The following is a 14993-nucleotide window of genomic DNA, read 5'->3' on the forward strand; positions in this document are numbered from 1 at the left end:
CTGGCTGGGATGGAGAGCAAAATATTAGCTCTGACAGAAAACTCTGGCAAAAGACTGCCCTGAAATAAACGGGGCCAAATAAATCCCAGCTTCCTCACCTTGCTGAAAGACCCCTCAAAGAATTAATCTATTAAAATGCACTCATTTATCCAAATTTTGCTGTGCATGATATTAAGAGTTCAGATTCGTTTCTGCCTTCCAGTTTGGTCTTTGCTGTTGTTATTGTTGTGTTTTAAAGGCGTCTGTTAAATGAGAGAAACAACCTGTCTCAGTGTGGAGTGCCTGGCTTGCAAGTGTACCGGGGTGCCAGGCCTGGGAACGTCATTAGCAGACTTGTTTAGAGAAAAGGGTTAGTTAACCACAGAACGGCTCTGCTGATAATTTGTTTAACTGCTCCCGTGGTCAGAAGTGTGGTCAGGCTCACAGCATCCAGGAGCTGTTAATCACCTGTCAGCGGGCTCTTGCAGCGTCTTCTGCAATTGCGGGCCTTGTCGACTGAGGCCCTGTCAGCGAGGGAAATGAAAAGAGCAATATTCATAAAGCTTGCAAGAGAGAGCGAGGAGAGCTGTGGCTGAATCTCATCTGCAGTGTATCTCATCTGGGAATGGATTTAAATCGCTAACGGAAACCCCAATTCTTGTGGTACTAAGGGATGGTACAACAAGCGTTATTTTGCAGCTGATTTTTTAATGGACCCATACGGCGTGTCCTTTTCGTTCTGTTATTCCACCCATCCCTTACAACTTCTGAACACATGGGCCAATTTCAACGAAACTTGACACATCCAAGAAGCATTGTACATATTATGTTCCCACCTCTCACAAAAGTAAGGCAGACAGAGAGGAGAAAAAGTGCTTAACTCTCCTCCTGGGAGAACACTTCCAGTGCAATCTCAGACAACATTTATCTCCTGAGAGGAGTGTAAGTGCTGCAATTGTGAAAAAAACTCCAGAGTTCACGTCTTATTAGAGACATGAGAGAAGCTGGCAGCAGCACCCAGAGTCCCAGCCTCCTGCTGAGGTAGGACTGCTGTGTTTCTGCGTTGGAGTAGGGCTTGGGGATGAACCCAGATGTGCTGTGTGAGTCTCTGTGCAGTGTGATCCCCACTGTGGGGTGTCCCTTTCTCTGGGAATCACTCACACGGGGTCACTAGATTCATTGCCTCGGGGGGCTAGAGGAGTCCCGCATGATCCCTGACGCAGAGGTGCTGAAGATCACAGCACACTTTACTGACGCCCAAACAGCCCTTATTAATGAGTCACTTGAACCAGAGCTGTGTCCTGCTCTCTCCCAAATGCTGAAAAATTTCTCAGGGCCATGTCTGCAAGTCACAGAGGGGAGAAGCCAGTGCTGGCCATGGGAATGAGAGCAGAGAGAGGAATTGCAGCTCTGAGTCCGTGTGAAAAGTGTATTTTAACCTTTCCTTAAAAAACGGGGGAAAACGTGAATGCTCCAACTAAATGCATATTTCCAAGGAAAATGCCTTGTGATTAAGTGATAGGTTTTGATCACAAGTGGTGGGTATTTCATCACACAGGAAATAACTGGTAAGGATCACTGTTCACTAACAGCTCTCTCTTTGCTCAGAATCACCTCATCACACCCCACAGCGTGTGCACCGCGTAACTCCAGGTCCATGCATTCATTTTGGAGCTGACATGCAGAAGAGCTGGAAGGATGCTGTCTGCAGCGTGTAGCCTCTCATCTGTCCTGGGGAGAGATGCCCAGTGCCACCACATTCCTCCATGGCCTGTGATTTCCCAGTTGGTATATCCTTTTTTTTTTTTGAGAGCAAGCATAACCTTGTAAGGAGCAAATTCTTGGCTCTCCTCTCCTGACAGGCACTGTTCTTCCTTTACACACAGCAGATGAGGGCTGTTTATTTAACCACCGTTTTACATAACAAAATAAAACAGTGGTTATGAAGGATGGGGGGCATTTCAGGTTAACAGCTTAGCTCTCCTTGACAGGAACTGGTGAAGTTTGCAGCAATGACTCTGGAATAACCTTGGTCTCTAACTAAGGGAAGTTCAGGTCAGTCATTGCTAGCTGTGATTTCCAAACCTGCTCCACCGTGCTGCTTTCCTGCATGAGCTCGTGCAGAGGGAAGAGTGGGCCGTATGTTTAGAAGTCACTGCAAGGCCCCAGTGAGCCCATGAGTACCTGCACATTGATTTCAGTGGGCTTCAGACTCATCGGATATGCTCCAGCAGCCTGTTGGCACAGAGCAGTGATTCCAGTGAGGCTGTGCTCCAGCACACAAGGTGGCATTAAGGAAGAGGATGAATCAAAGTGACAAGGAACAGATAGATTTTGGGTGTAATTAGATACATTAGCAGTGTGGCATTCAGACCAATACTCGGTGTGCACTGGAAACCCTCCGTGCTCCTCTGTATGTCCCATTAAGAAGAATTTGATCTCTGGGGTGCTCCACTGTCATTGTCACCTGGACGAAGTTGTGTCCTGGCTCTGGAGCTTGGGGGCTTTGGCGAATGCAAGCCTCTGAATGAATATTCTTCCTGGCCAGACATAAGCTAGAAGACGTCTATTGCTTATGCTACTCTGGAAGCTTCTGGACTTAATTTGCAGAACAGTCAGTAAGCAGAGCCATGGGAATAAGATCCAGTCCTGCTCTGCTGGACTCCGAGGCCACTGGGGACTTACAAGCCTCTCAGTTGACCTCCTGCAAAAATGAGTCCATAAACCTCACCCAGAGTTTCCTGCAAGTGGGCCAAGAGGATGAGGGGAATGAGGCTAGGCCTTCAAATCAGGGCTGGCCAGCTTTCTACAGTCTTCCTGCCAGTTACAGCCATGGGACCTCACAGGCTTCAGATGTTTTGCACCATGGTGTACGTATAATATCAGTCGACCATGCCTTTCAGTGCTCTATCTCGGTTAAGCCCATATATTTCTGCCCACTCAGTACTCAGTTTATGCTAAATAAAAAGGACTGCTGCCAGCATCCAAAAGATATATACAACATTGATCTGTCAAATCTGGACCCTGACATAGCTTTCTGAGATTGCGGACGCGGGCACACATGCCTACAAGTGATTTCTATTTCCTTGTTGCCAAAGGACTTGTGTCTATCATATTGAGTTTATTTGTGGGAGAAAAAAAAAAAAAAGGTCAATAAATACAAAATGCAACAAAAGAAAATGCCAAACTGACTCTGACAGACTTTCTTCATACCACTTCCTTTTGTGGAGAAACAGCATCTGTCTATTTAAATTAGAGGAAAATATTAAGAAGATGTTTCCTAATGAGTTGGCAAATCAAGATGCCAAAGGGACGAGAGCTGAACTCTGAAGAGGATATTTGTTCCTCCCCCAATTCAAATTCAGTCTTCATTATTATTATTTTTGTTTCTTCTTTCCATTTCATTTGGCAGTGGACTTTTACCAGAAATAAGCTTTTTAGTGTTCTCCCTTCTGTGAACTCAGACTGAACACAGCCAAAATTAACTTCTCACTGGGTGGTGAAGATAGAAGAAAAGGAAACTAATCTTCATTTCCTACCCCTGTTCCCTTGACATTATATCCTTTATTTGGAAGGCCCTCACATGATCTGCATATAAGAGAAAGAAAGAAAATGATAGATCAAATTGGAATCCACTGTCTGGAAATATTTATCCAGTTTACAATGGTAGTGCCATAAGTAGTTTGATTTCTCATCTACTCCAGATCGCATTGCTGTAGGAAAAGTAACCTCTTTAGCCCACCACTAAATTCTGTGATTCATCAGTGAAACAACAGGATTTTGGAGGGTTCAAAGTATTTCCTCTCCAGTCTGCTAACACAAAGAGAAATGGAGTTGTTTCTGAGGGGGGCCAAAGCAGGGAGGGAGAGGTTTGCTGCTCAGAGCAAAAAAATCTATTGAAAACAATGGAATAAATTGACTTTTAAGATTTTTAGGCATACACTTTAGAAGGGATATGTATCTAGAAAGCAAAACAAGTACATAACTAGCATTTAGTTAAAATAACAGTAAGTATCTCTTTTGTACTTAGGCACCCAGTAGGAAATTTTGTAGTTTCTGCTGGTAAATGTTCTGACTTCCAGTGTTAACACTTCTGATTTTATAATGCAAGTTTTCCCACAGGTTATCTTAAAATGTAGACAATATAAGTCCGTTATATTTTTGTTTATGCTGCAGTCGGACATAAAGGTTGTAAATTTGAGTTGATCACAGACCTTGTCTAAAGCACGTGTGCACTTCCATGACACTGTTTATCTTTAGTGTTCGGCCAGATGAGATAACACGGTGGTGTGTCAAACACGTGACACATGTTATCTAGACACCCTGAACACTTTTTTTGCAGGGACATGTTGACACAGCGCTTTTGAGTAGATGAAGACAACATGATGGCTCCACTTATGCCAAGGAACAAGATGAGTGTCCTTATGTTAATCCCCCCAGTGCCTAACACTATCAACTGGAGCAAGCAAGATGGAACTGCTCGGATGAATTCAGCAATGGAAATGTTAAAAAGCAAACAAACCTTATATTGAGTGCAAAAACTGGTACATGCAAGAGAACTTGCTTTCAGGGTTTTTTGTTTTCTTTTCTTTTAATGCTCTTTTCCTTTGTTAAGAATAAAAGCAGAGTATTTGAGACAGACAGGCTTGAGGACATTTGGAGTGAGAAAAATTAAGAAATACCACTCCTACATTCCATCTTGACCACTATCACAAATCCTGGCTGAGGCTTCAGTAAAGATCACACGCCAAATTCTGCCATGCCTGTATACCTGATGCATGAGGTCCGTAATGCTACAGAATTTCAGGTCTGCATCCTTGCTTGTCCACTACGTGCATCCTACTGACATCATTTGATTTACAGGGAGGTCATAAAGGAAAGAACTGAGCTAGAAAGTTGCATTTTGGGGATCGCAGGGAGAAATCTATTCTCAAAATAAAAAGCTCTTTAAGAGCATATCTGCCCTGTGATATGGAAGACAGCAGGAAGTGCAGGAGCTGGTAAGGATCCAAACTAGAAGTCCACTAAATCCTATGGGAAGGTCCTCGATGAGGTCTGGAAGTACAGCAGCCACATTCGTGGGAACTCAGACCAAATACCAAGACCCTCAGCTGCAAATGCGGACTGGATCGGGATGATTTTTGGAAGTAACACTACGGAAACCAACCTGGGTCCAGCTGCCTCCCAGCCTCCCTCCCGTACAAACTATTTCAGGGGAGGTGAGGATTGCATGACAAATTCAATTAGAGATGAGCCTGAGGGGGAAAGAGGTTGTCAAAACAGATGATTAAAATGAATGCAGTTTGAAGCCAAGGGGAGTAACCAGCATTAAGTCATGCCCACAAGCAAGGAAAAATAACGTGTTAGGAGCTACAAGGTAAAGTGGACTCATTTGTTTTTTTCATTGTGTTTCCACAGTTTCTCATTTTCTTCCCCTCCCACTCTCTATAATGCTACTGCTTGGCTAAGCATTAAACACTTTGACGGTCACACAAAATCATCTAACATTTCCATGGCAGTGAAACACTAAAACATAAACAGTTTATTTCTCGTGAAATCTGTAAGGAAAACAAACATTTTATAAGGCTCCAGTTCCCTCAGCCTTTTCCTCCCCTGTAGCCCCCAAAATTACTGCCAATGTAAAAGGCAAGAGAGAAAATAGACCTTAAGTAAACAGAAACGTGAGTGTTATTTACTATCCACTGGTTATATGCCAAGGAGATATCAACCAAGCAGACATTAGGAAAATATTTATCCAAGCATTAATATATTCTTTGCACATGACACATTGCACATCATTATTTAGCTGGGCTGATAACACGGAAGCTTTACTAACAGCATATTTCTTCCTGTGCTTAGAAGTCTTTAAAGCATTTCTAAGCCTAGCAGTAAATCACAGCCTGGTTTGCAGATATATTCTGTGTACACATGCATATTCCGCTTCAGCCCTTCTAATCACATTGCTGAACATCCATGTCTTTTCATCCTTGGTACTGCCATGTCATTTTTGTTATTATAAAAGGAAAAGCAAAACAATTAAGGTCAGTCACAACCTAAGTTCCTACTAAAATTCCCAGCAGCATCCATCTCCACTGCTTAATGAGGGGACTGATCGGGTGAAGATCAGAAAATACAAGAACTGACACAAATCTGAAAAGACTCCTAAACAAATCAAAAAAGCCTTTAAAATGTCTGAAGTACTCTATTGTTCCAGGACTGGGCGGTGGTGGGCTTATCCTGGTGATCTGTCAATATATCTGTCCCCAGAACAAATCCCAAGAATTCTTATCTTTGGTCTTATTCTCAGTAATATTTTTCTAAGTTTGGCAGATAAAAACGTTGGGATAGTTCCCAACATAGTTCTGTCTGAGGAGCTGAACTTCTGGATGTTCACGCTACTGCAGTGTAATAAATACTAAGTCCTATATACAGGAATTAAAGGAAACCTGATCATATTGGGAAGAAATGACATTAATGGACACAGAATTAGAGGCCTGGATTTCTTAACTGTTTAGTCAGCAAAAAATACCTGGGACCTGAATTTACCAGAAGACACCACGGACTGAGCTCTGAGGGGAAGGAAAAAGAGGAAGAAGGCATGGATGGACAAGGACAGTTTCTTTGGATCAGGCTTCACACCAGCTCCACCAGGACTTTGAGACCTTTACAGTGTCTTTTTCAGGAACAAGGTTAGTGGAAAGGCAAAGGTGTGGTTGCAGGGAGTCCCCTAACTCTCCCCTAACACTGATCCGAAGCACTTCGTCATACTTCCCAAGGATGCCATTTAGCCAACCCTTTCTTTAAGTGTTCACAAAACAATAAAAGAGTCCAGATCTTGCTATGCCTGTTTTATGTGGAAAGCTGGAGCCTGGAGAACTTTAGTGACACGGCCGGAGTCAGTGACACTCTCAGGAACAGAAACTGAGTCATGACTCCTCTTGTCCTGCCTGAACTCCCAGGCCCTCTTCAAAGAGCCTGGACTGTCTTTGCAGCTACAGATTTGCACAGAGATCCACAGGGACTCGTAAAGGCTAAAGCCGCCTTTAAAAATGACTTCTTAGGCATGCAAAGGCATAAAGTTAAAACTTTCAGAGATAAGTTGTAACTTACAGCTCCAGCACATGCCTGCCTACTAATCCATCTTTTCACTGAAAAATGTCACAAGGAATTGCAACCATCCTCTTTATAATAGCAAGATTCAGGGGCCAGTCAGTCCAACAGCATCACTCTCTCACTTAGGGATTTGTCATGCTCTTTAACAAAGAGTTAACTTAATAATGTTCTAATAATTTGTCATGTTAAGAAGAGAAATAAAAAAGGGAATTGTTAAGGCAGTAAGATTCCCCCCCACACACATTTAAAGGTTTGAAATCAGGGTCCTGTGACTTTTCTATGCCATTGGCTGATGACACATGTAATCGCTTGCATGTGGGACCTGATTTTCCAGCTCTTGAATCAAAAGGGAAGCTTCAAACCACCCAAAAGCCCAAGACCACTGAAGTGAGTGAATTATTCCAAATAGGCTTACAACTGTTGGTTTGCATTTTACCAATTGTAGGGCACTCCAGCCATGCATTTGCAAGAAAGAGGGGGAAAAAAGTCTGCACGTTATTTCCCAGGGAGAAACTCTACAAGAGATAAGAACATTTCAGAAATAACTGATAAGCTACATCCTGCTGGTGTTTGTTTTTGTTTATATTAATGGATTAGCTGCACTGAATCCAGTATTCTGGGTGAGGAATGTCTCCAAAATGAATGGGATTGCAGTGCTCATGCGAGTGGTGCTCCACTGGACTGAACATTGCCTATTTATTTAATGGCATGAGTAAGGCTTGGTTAAGGAAGCGGGGCTTCATCTTACAGGTTCATAGATTTATTTTTAAGCCCGGATGGCATTACTATCCTCAGAGTGGTCTCTTGTGTTTAGTCATACCTACTTCAAGTCTGTAACTTCTGGTTGAATTATAACACCTCTCTTAGGACTGTGAGCAGTCTGGATTGAGACATTTCAAATGAGAGACTTTTCCCAGTCTTCTTGCACTTCAATGCAAAATTAATGGAATAGCAAGATTTGTAAATTCTACTTAAATTACAGGTGGCAATAACAATACTGCAGCATGGCTGATTTAGTTTGTTTAGAAAGTCTACCATGTGTTTTGCTAGTTTCCCATGCTTAAGCTGACACCAGTCAATTCTGTTTTCTACATACCTCTGGGATATACATCTCCAGCCTAACTGGTGGAAAATTGGTTGTTGATGCTCAGGAAATAACCGATTTTCCATCTATTATAATGTGGCCTTACTGAAAGTATACACTGTCGATATACAAACCACTGATTACAGTTTTTAGTTAACAAATGGGTTTTGTCAATTGCCCCAGGCACTGCCTAACAAAGTCGTGCTTAACGGCTAAGAAGACCGATTTCTTTGGGGATATTGCTTAAATGGAGCACAGATCTACCATACACAACAGTTGCTATTCATCAGGCACTGGGAGAAAAAAAAAAAAAAAAAAAGCCTGGCAGCAAGCCAGAAATGTAAAGCAGCCCTATAAGTTGGCAGAGTAGTTTATAATTACTGCTATTAAAATATACACACACGCACACACACACACATACACACACACGTGAGATTTTCTGAGATATAAAATGCCGATGCTAACTTCAGGGCAATATTTCTGCGATGATTTCATTCCGTGATTAAGTATTTCGGAAGGAAGATACAAGATATTAATTAAAGCAGAGGATAAATACTTTCTTAATTAGCTGATGAAATACAATTTGCATGGAAGTGAATTCTTTTTAATAACTGCTGAATGTGCCTGGGGCAATGTTCCAGCATGTCCCCAGCTTTTCCCTTCTGTCATCCTTCGGGAATTCTAAATAAATGATTAGAGACTAATTCTGATCTCACTCACTGTTTTTCTGATTTCATTTAATTTTCATGGAATTTCTCCTGTCTGAGAAATCAGGAGGAGAAATCAGAAGGGGAAATCAGGCCCTTTGATTTTTCTTCTTATTTTTCCCCTTCCTTTTGCACAGCAGTGTGAAAAGAACCACACTCAAACCCATGAAAGGATGAGATTTTCTAGGGCTGAACACAGAAGAGAGCAAGGAGAGATGCTACTGAATGGGTGGGGTTTACTACCCTGATGCTATTGTCATGTAAATCCTCATTTGGGACTGTTTGCTCACCCTCTTAGTTTTCTGATGTCATTAGACATTCCCCGCTTAGACATATGCCAGCACAGAAACTTTGAAGAAGGATATTCTTGCAGCTACTGAATTGCAAGGGGTTGAAAGATGTCCTTATTTATTTGTTTTCATGATATTTTGGTTTTGGTAGCACCCTTGCCTAATTTAACAGCCCACAAGCAGTGCTAGCTTAATAAGGAGATGCTGAATATTTCACTTTAACATATATGATCAACATGTGGTCCCATGTCATCTCTTTTCAGCACACTACTCAAACTTTGCTCTGAAGTTGGGATTGTTCATTTCCTTGTGGCCTCTCTGTGTCATTTATCACAAAGGAATCCAAGCATTTCATAAATGATGATGATAATGGGTTTATTTTCACAGCTTACTGCTGAGCAGCTAGTTTGGCTGGTGTCACTGCTGCTTAATGGATGGAGAATGGATGCACAGATGTGTTAAGATCCACATTTCTCTTAAGTCTGAGAAGTACAAATGGCTTGTGATTTGAGTTTTCAGCTGATAGTGAGTCCTGGCTTATTGCTTATGTTCAGACTACCTTTACCACAGGTGAAACTGAAAGCTCAGGACTTCCATAAACCCAAGCTTTGCAAAGCCAGGACTAATCTAAGTAACCTCTTATGAGAAACTGATATAAGGATTTGCCCACAGCAGACCACAATGCGGTAGCTTGTTCTGCCTTCTCCAGAACTGCAGCTGAGCTTCAGACTGCACTTTCCTCACCACCTTCTCACATTTGCATCTCCTCAGTCTTACAAGATCTCTGCATCACCACGGCCAAAAAAAAGGAATCTCTGAGACTGCGGAGGAGACGAGTGATGTCTGCTTTACAGGTGACATCCCCTGGTTCCCTGGGCCCTCCTAGGGAGTGTTGGATGCGTACATGTTTCTGTACTCTGGAAATCCCAGTCTGAGTTTTTGATCTCATGCACATTTTCAGAGTTTGCTTTCTCTTTCATTACATCTTCCTTGTACTGTAAGTGGTGCCTACCCCTTGTAGGGATCAAATCTGTAGTTCTGGAGGGTTTTTGACCATCCCGGATAGGGATTTGTTGGCAGCAGAGGCAGATGTCTCCAGAAGATAAGTTATTTCTGTCTGCAGCGTGGGGCTTTCCTGAGCACTCAGTAAAGGACTGGAGTTCGGGGGTTGGGAGGATCACGCATATAATCCTTCAAGGCAGTAAACACTGTCATAAAAGAGGTTGAATTAAGGTTTTCAGGGGCATTTAGCACCCTCACTAAACAGTTAAGAAAAGAAATACAGCAACTGCATTATCTGGATAGGACTTCAGCCATCTGAACAAAGGCCTGATGAGCCAGTTCCAGAAGAAAGCTGTCCTCTCATCAGAGCACAGTGAGGCAGGCAGGTTTCCCCTGGGACTGGGGTCTCTGCTGCCAGCTGGGTAATGGGAAGAGACAGGTATCACAGGTCCTAATCTAGCCTAGTATAAGGGTGAGGTGTTGTAAGTTGTAAGTTCTTCCCTTTCTTTCCAGAGGTGTCCATTTTCATCATTCTGTTCCCCCTCACAGAAATTCAGAAGAAAAGAGGAATTGAAAATGTCAAATTAGCTACTTGTTTCACCGTGCTGTTAGAAGGGAGAAGCTTCAGGAAGAATGAAGATGGCAGAGGTATTTAAAGGCCACGATGGGCCAGCCTTAAACAACTACCCCCAAGTTTATGCTTCCAGATTTTTTAAATCAATATTTGTGTAGTTCACATGAGCAGAACAATGTATTTTCCCCTCTAGACACATTCTGGGATTTTTTGTTTGTTTGTTTTCTTTTAAAGCGGTAACGTTAATGCTGGCACCCGGTTTGTTAGATTTCAGCCCAAAATTCAACTACATTTTAAACAGATGAAAACAGAGTTTTGTAATGACAAGGTCTGGCCCACCCTAATATTACAGCTGTGCTCCTGCTCCCACCTGTACTAACCACAGGTGAAAGGTTGCCTTTCTCACACAACATTGAAGACACAACCACAGCTTCAGCCTCTCAAATCAGATCAAGAGAGAATTCATCTGCACTGTAGGCATCAAAGCCCTAGGGCTACATTTTCTCTACATACTTCTACCCTGGCACCAAAATGCTTCCAGCACTGAAGAAAGCACAGCTCTCCTCACCAAGCAACCTCTTCCACAGCCCAAGTTACACAGGTGAGCCTTTTTACTGGGTTACAAAACCTATTCTGGTTGTCTGTTCCACTTTATTGCATTGGCAACTTCCTTTCAAAGACTAAAATTTTCCCTTGTCTTCTTGCTTAATTTTCCAAAGCAGTCTCACTACGCTATCGGGAGAAGCCTCGGACCAAACCCACTCACCTCCCCTCTCCGGTGCTGCATTCCTACCCGTCGGGGACAGACAGGTGCTTTTGGACGCACCACAGACCCACAAAGAGCAGGAAATCTGCTGTCCAGCCGAGGATGAAAATAGTTACCTGCCCTGGCATTTGACCCCAACTCCACAGCAATACATGATTTTGGGAGGGGGGGGACCCATCACACTGAATTTTTAATGACTGTCATTTACGGCAGGACCTTAGGCTGATGTCACATGTGAATGACAACACGGTGTGTGTCAGGAAACATCTAATATTGCAATAACTTTTTTTTAATTCTACTTTTATTGAGTGGTTTGTTTCTAAAGCGTGGGTGAAGTGAACAGGGAGAAGGCAAGGAGTCCTGTTCAGAACTAGAGAGTTCAACAAATGATTTCTACAAAGAAAAATGCTATTCTTTTTATGCCAGCACCTTTTAGTTGTAGGACTTAAAAGAGTTTGGGGTTCTTTGTTAACCACTTGGACCGATGCCCAACAGTTGTTTTCATTTATCCTCGACATTTTCAACTGCTCCCATTGAAGTGAGATAAAGTAGCAGAAAGAAAAATAAACGGGCTTGCTTTCTCACCACTCTCCCCCCAGCCGTGTGGGTCGCTGCTCTGTCTTGTTTTATGGAGATCTGAGCGGGTGCTGGACAAGCGGCCGTGCAGGCACGGACGGGGAGGCAGGAAGGACAGACAGCCTGTGGTTACGGCAAGGGGCTCGCAGCACTCGGGTGCACCTCCCCGCTCCTCTACAGCCTTCCTGTGCTGTCTTTGCCAAGCCACTTCACCTCTCCGGGCCTCAGTTCTTTATCTGTGAAAGAAGATACCGCTTCTTTTTCTCATCTTGTACCAGCTTTGTGTCTATAGGCCGGAAGATTTTTCAGGCCAGGGTAATTTTTTACTACCTGCTTCTTGCCCTGCCTAAAACAATGGGGCTTTGGTCTGCGCGAATATTTAGTTAGCAGAAAAATTTAACCAATAACAAGAGTACTTGTCCAGATCTGCATGTCCTCTGGGTTTGCCTTAGCTTCCTCATGGCCAGAGCTGTTGGAACGGTTTTAATCACTCTGTGAATATATTTGACAGCATTGAATCAAGCCCAAACCCAAATTGAAAACTGATTCAAATTGTTATTTCTTTACAAACCCAGAACTGAACCTAAACTCTTACTTTGAAGCCTCTGTGGGACTCAAAAGAAAACCAAACAGAGCAAAACTTTCTCTGTAGTTGGACCAGAACTCGACCAAAAAAATAACTGTTTTAAGTTCATAACAGATTTACTTCCTTGCTGATTTCAGTTCCCAGTTATTCATCCTGTTGTTTATCCTTATACCTGAAGGTATTAGGAAATCACGAGTATTTGTGTAAAAATTCATAATTCCTGAAAGCTTTGAAGACTTTGGCATGAATGGTTACATCGTGGAAACATTTTACGAAGTTTCATGATCACTTGTAGTCAGTTTTCCACGTAGAAACCTTTGGTCACCTAAGTAGGGAGAAAACACAATTAATAGACATCCAAGAGACAGTCTGCAGGTGGCAAGCAATTCCCTGAAGCCATCAAAAGAGATGAAAATCACAAAGATCACCTGACAATCAGAAATGATGTTTGGATCTGATTTTCTAGCTCGGTTCTGGCTGCTGCTATGCCTAAGTTACTGTGCTTGGATTTGAGTTCCTCTCAGCTTTGGTTAAAAATAGGTAAAGAGGAATTTGGGATGCTGTGCTCCAGACAGCGAGGTGAGTAGCGACAGTAAAACCCAGACATGGAGCCAAAAGGCTTCTGAGAAAAAGTCATCCCAATGTTTTGCCGTATCTCGAGAGATATGAGTTTGTGCCTGCCTCTCGATTGCTACGAAAAGCTGTCCCCCATTAATGGAGCTCTGCGAGATACCAGGTCATTCCTGCTGGCGAGCCAGAGGCAGCCCAGTGTAATCGCTGGTCGTGCCCTGTTTATAGCTGTCCAGAGAGGCCGGTGCACCTTCATCATGCTAGCTAGACCCAGATGGAATTTTTTCCCTCAATTCAGTTACATTTTTTGACCAAGTCTTATGATCCAGCACGATACGTACATTATGTTTCGTCTTCTGTTTTTCTTAGTTTGAGTTTGAAAGGAAAAGTCTTGCAAAAAAAAGGAAGTATCCAAACATTTTACTTTGAGTTTCATGAGGTGTTGGTGTTACTTACCAGTCAGGCTTGTGTACTTAGGTACAGTTTCTCTATGGACTTTGATCTCTGCAACTGCAGACAGCCACTGTCAGAAGCCAAAATCATTACAGATTATCTCACATACGAGACAGGCATGCACGCGACTGTGCTCTTCTTGGAAACCTTCTGTCTGCTGCTGTTTTCATAATCATAAAATTGAGGCCGTGTTGAGTGAACAGCACAGTGTTGGTTTTGACTGGTCAAAGAGAGAAAGGAAAAAAAAAAAAAAAAAAAAGAGGCCTGGGAAAAGCCCAGGTACGCCAAGTGCCTGCAATTATCTGACTCTTCCTTTTGCCATCTGTGAACAAGCAGTGACGAGCGACTGCAACGACTGGAGCTATTAATCTACAGCTCAGATGAATTCATTCCATTTTTGTTGAAAAAAAAATGTTCCCAAATACCCAGGGAAGTCCATCAGAATTAAGAAAAAGCATGGGAAGACAGAATATAAAAAGCAGCTGTTGCTCAAAAAACCCTCATATGCCCCTCATCATTTATCTTACTCTTCCAGAGAGAAACTTCAGTCCCAGTCCCATCTGAGGCTTTTGCAGCCAATGTCCAGGTGACATGACAAGGCAGCTAGTGGGTCAGGAGATATGTTCCTGGGCAGGTTATCTGCTGTGTAATATTTGAGATTTTTCTCCTAGATGGGGCTGTAAAGCACATTACCCTCCACATAGTAGGTAAAGAGAAGGAACAGCTTTCCTTTCTATAGGAGATGCTTATAGGACTGCCCTTTGTGAGCACTCTGGTATGGCTATTTGTGCTATGCCAGAAAAGAGACTCACAGAGTGCATCTGTACCTGGTGATGAGAACCTCAGTTCCCGTTGCCTTTCTATGGCTGAAGAAAGAGAAGGCTGAAATGGAAGGTGAATCCTTGCTCAGGTGTTGTTCATCACTCAGATGGAAGAGCTACCAGACTAAATTAAGACGCTCTCTTTAGGAAACAGGAAAGTTTCTAGAGGCAATAACAACTCTCCATCTCTGAAGGAAGCCCCAGCCATTCCTGAAAACCGTAAAGCTCATCTCTGCACCCTTCCTTATCACACCCTCAGCTTCATGGCAGCCCTGTTAAGGCTCTGCTGCCTACAGCGATGCCATGGCCAGACCCAAGGCACTGTACATGCATCCCAGCGACAGAGATAAGGCCCATGGTGTCAGAGCAGATGTCTTTTGTCTCCCCAGCTCCTCTCCTTGTTTGTTTGTTGCCGTGACCCATAAGCTGTTCCCACTCCGCTAAGTGACTGGTGAGTCACCGCAACCCACTG

At 43.0% G+C, this 14993-nt stretch overlaps 1 long non-coding RNA gene across 1 annotated transcript; it reads left to right on the plus strand.

The window, feature by feature from the left end:
- Positions 1-11180: 11180 nt before the first annotated feature.
- Positions 11181-14068, plus strand: LOC308199419. The gene is made up of 2 exons (XR_013954629.1): positions 11181-11350; positions 11469-14068. It is a non-coding gene; the product is annotated as an uncharacterized lncRNA (long non-coding RNA).
- The last annotated feature ends 925 nt before the right edge of the window (positions 14069-14993 follow it).

This window comes from Anser brachyrhynchus (genome assembly GCF_964034855.1).
Source record: "Anser brachyrhynchus genome assembly, chromosome: 8".
Lineage (NCBI taxonomy): Eukaryota > Metazoa > Chordata > Aves > Anseriformes > Anatidae > Anser > Anser brachyrhynchus.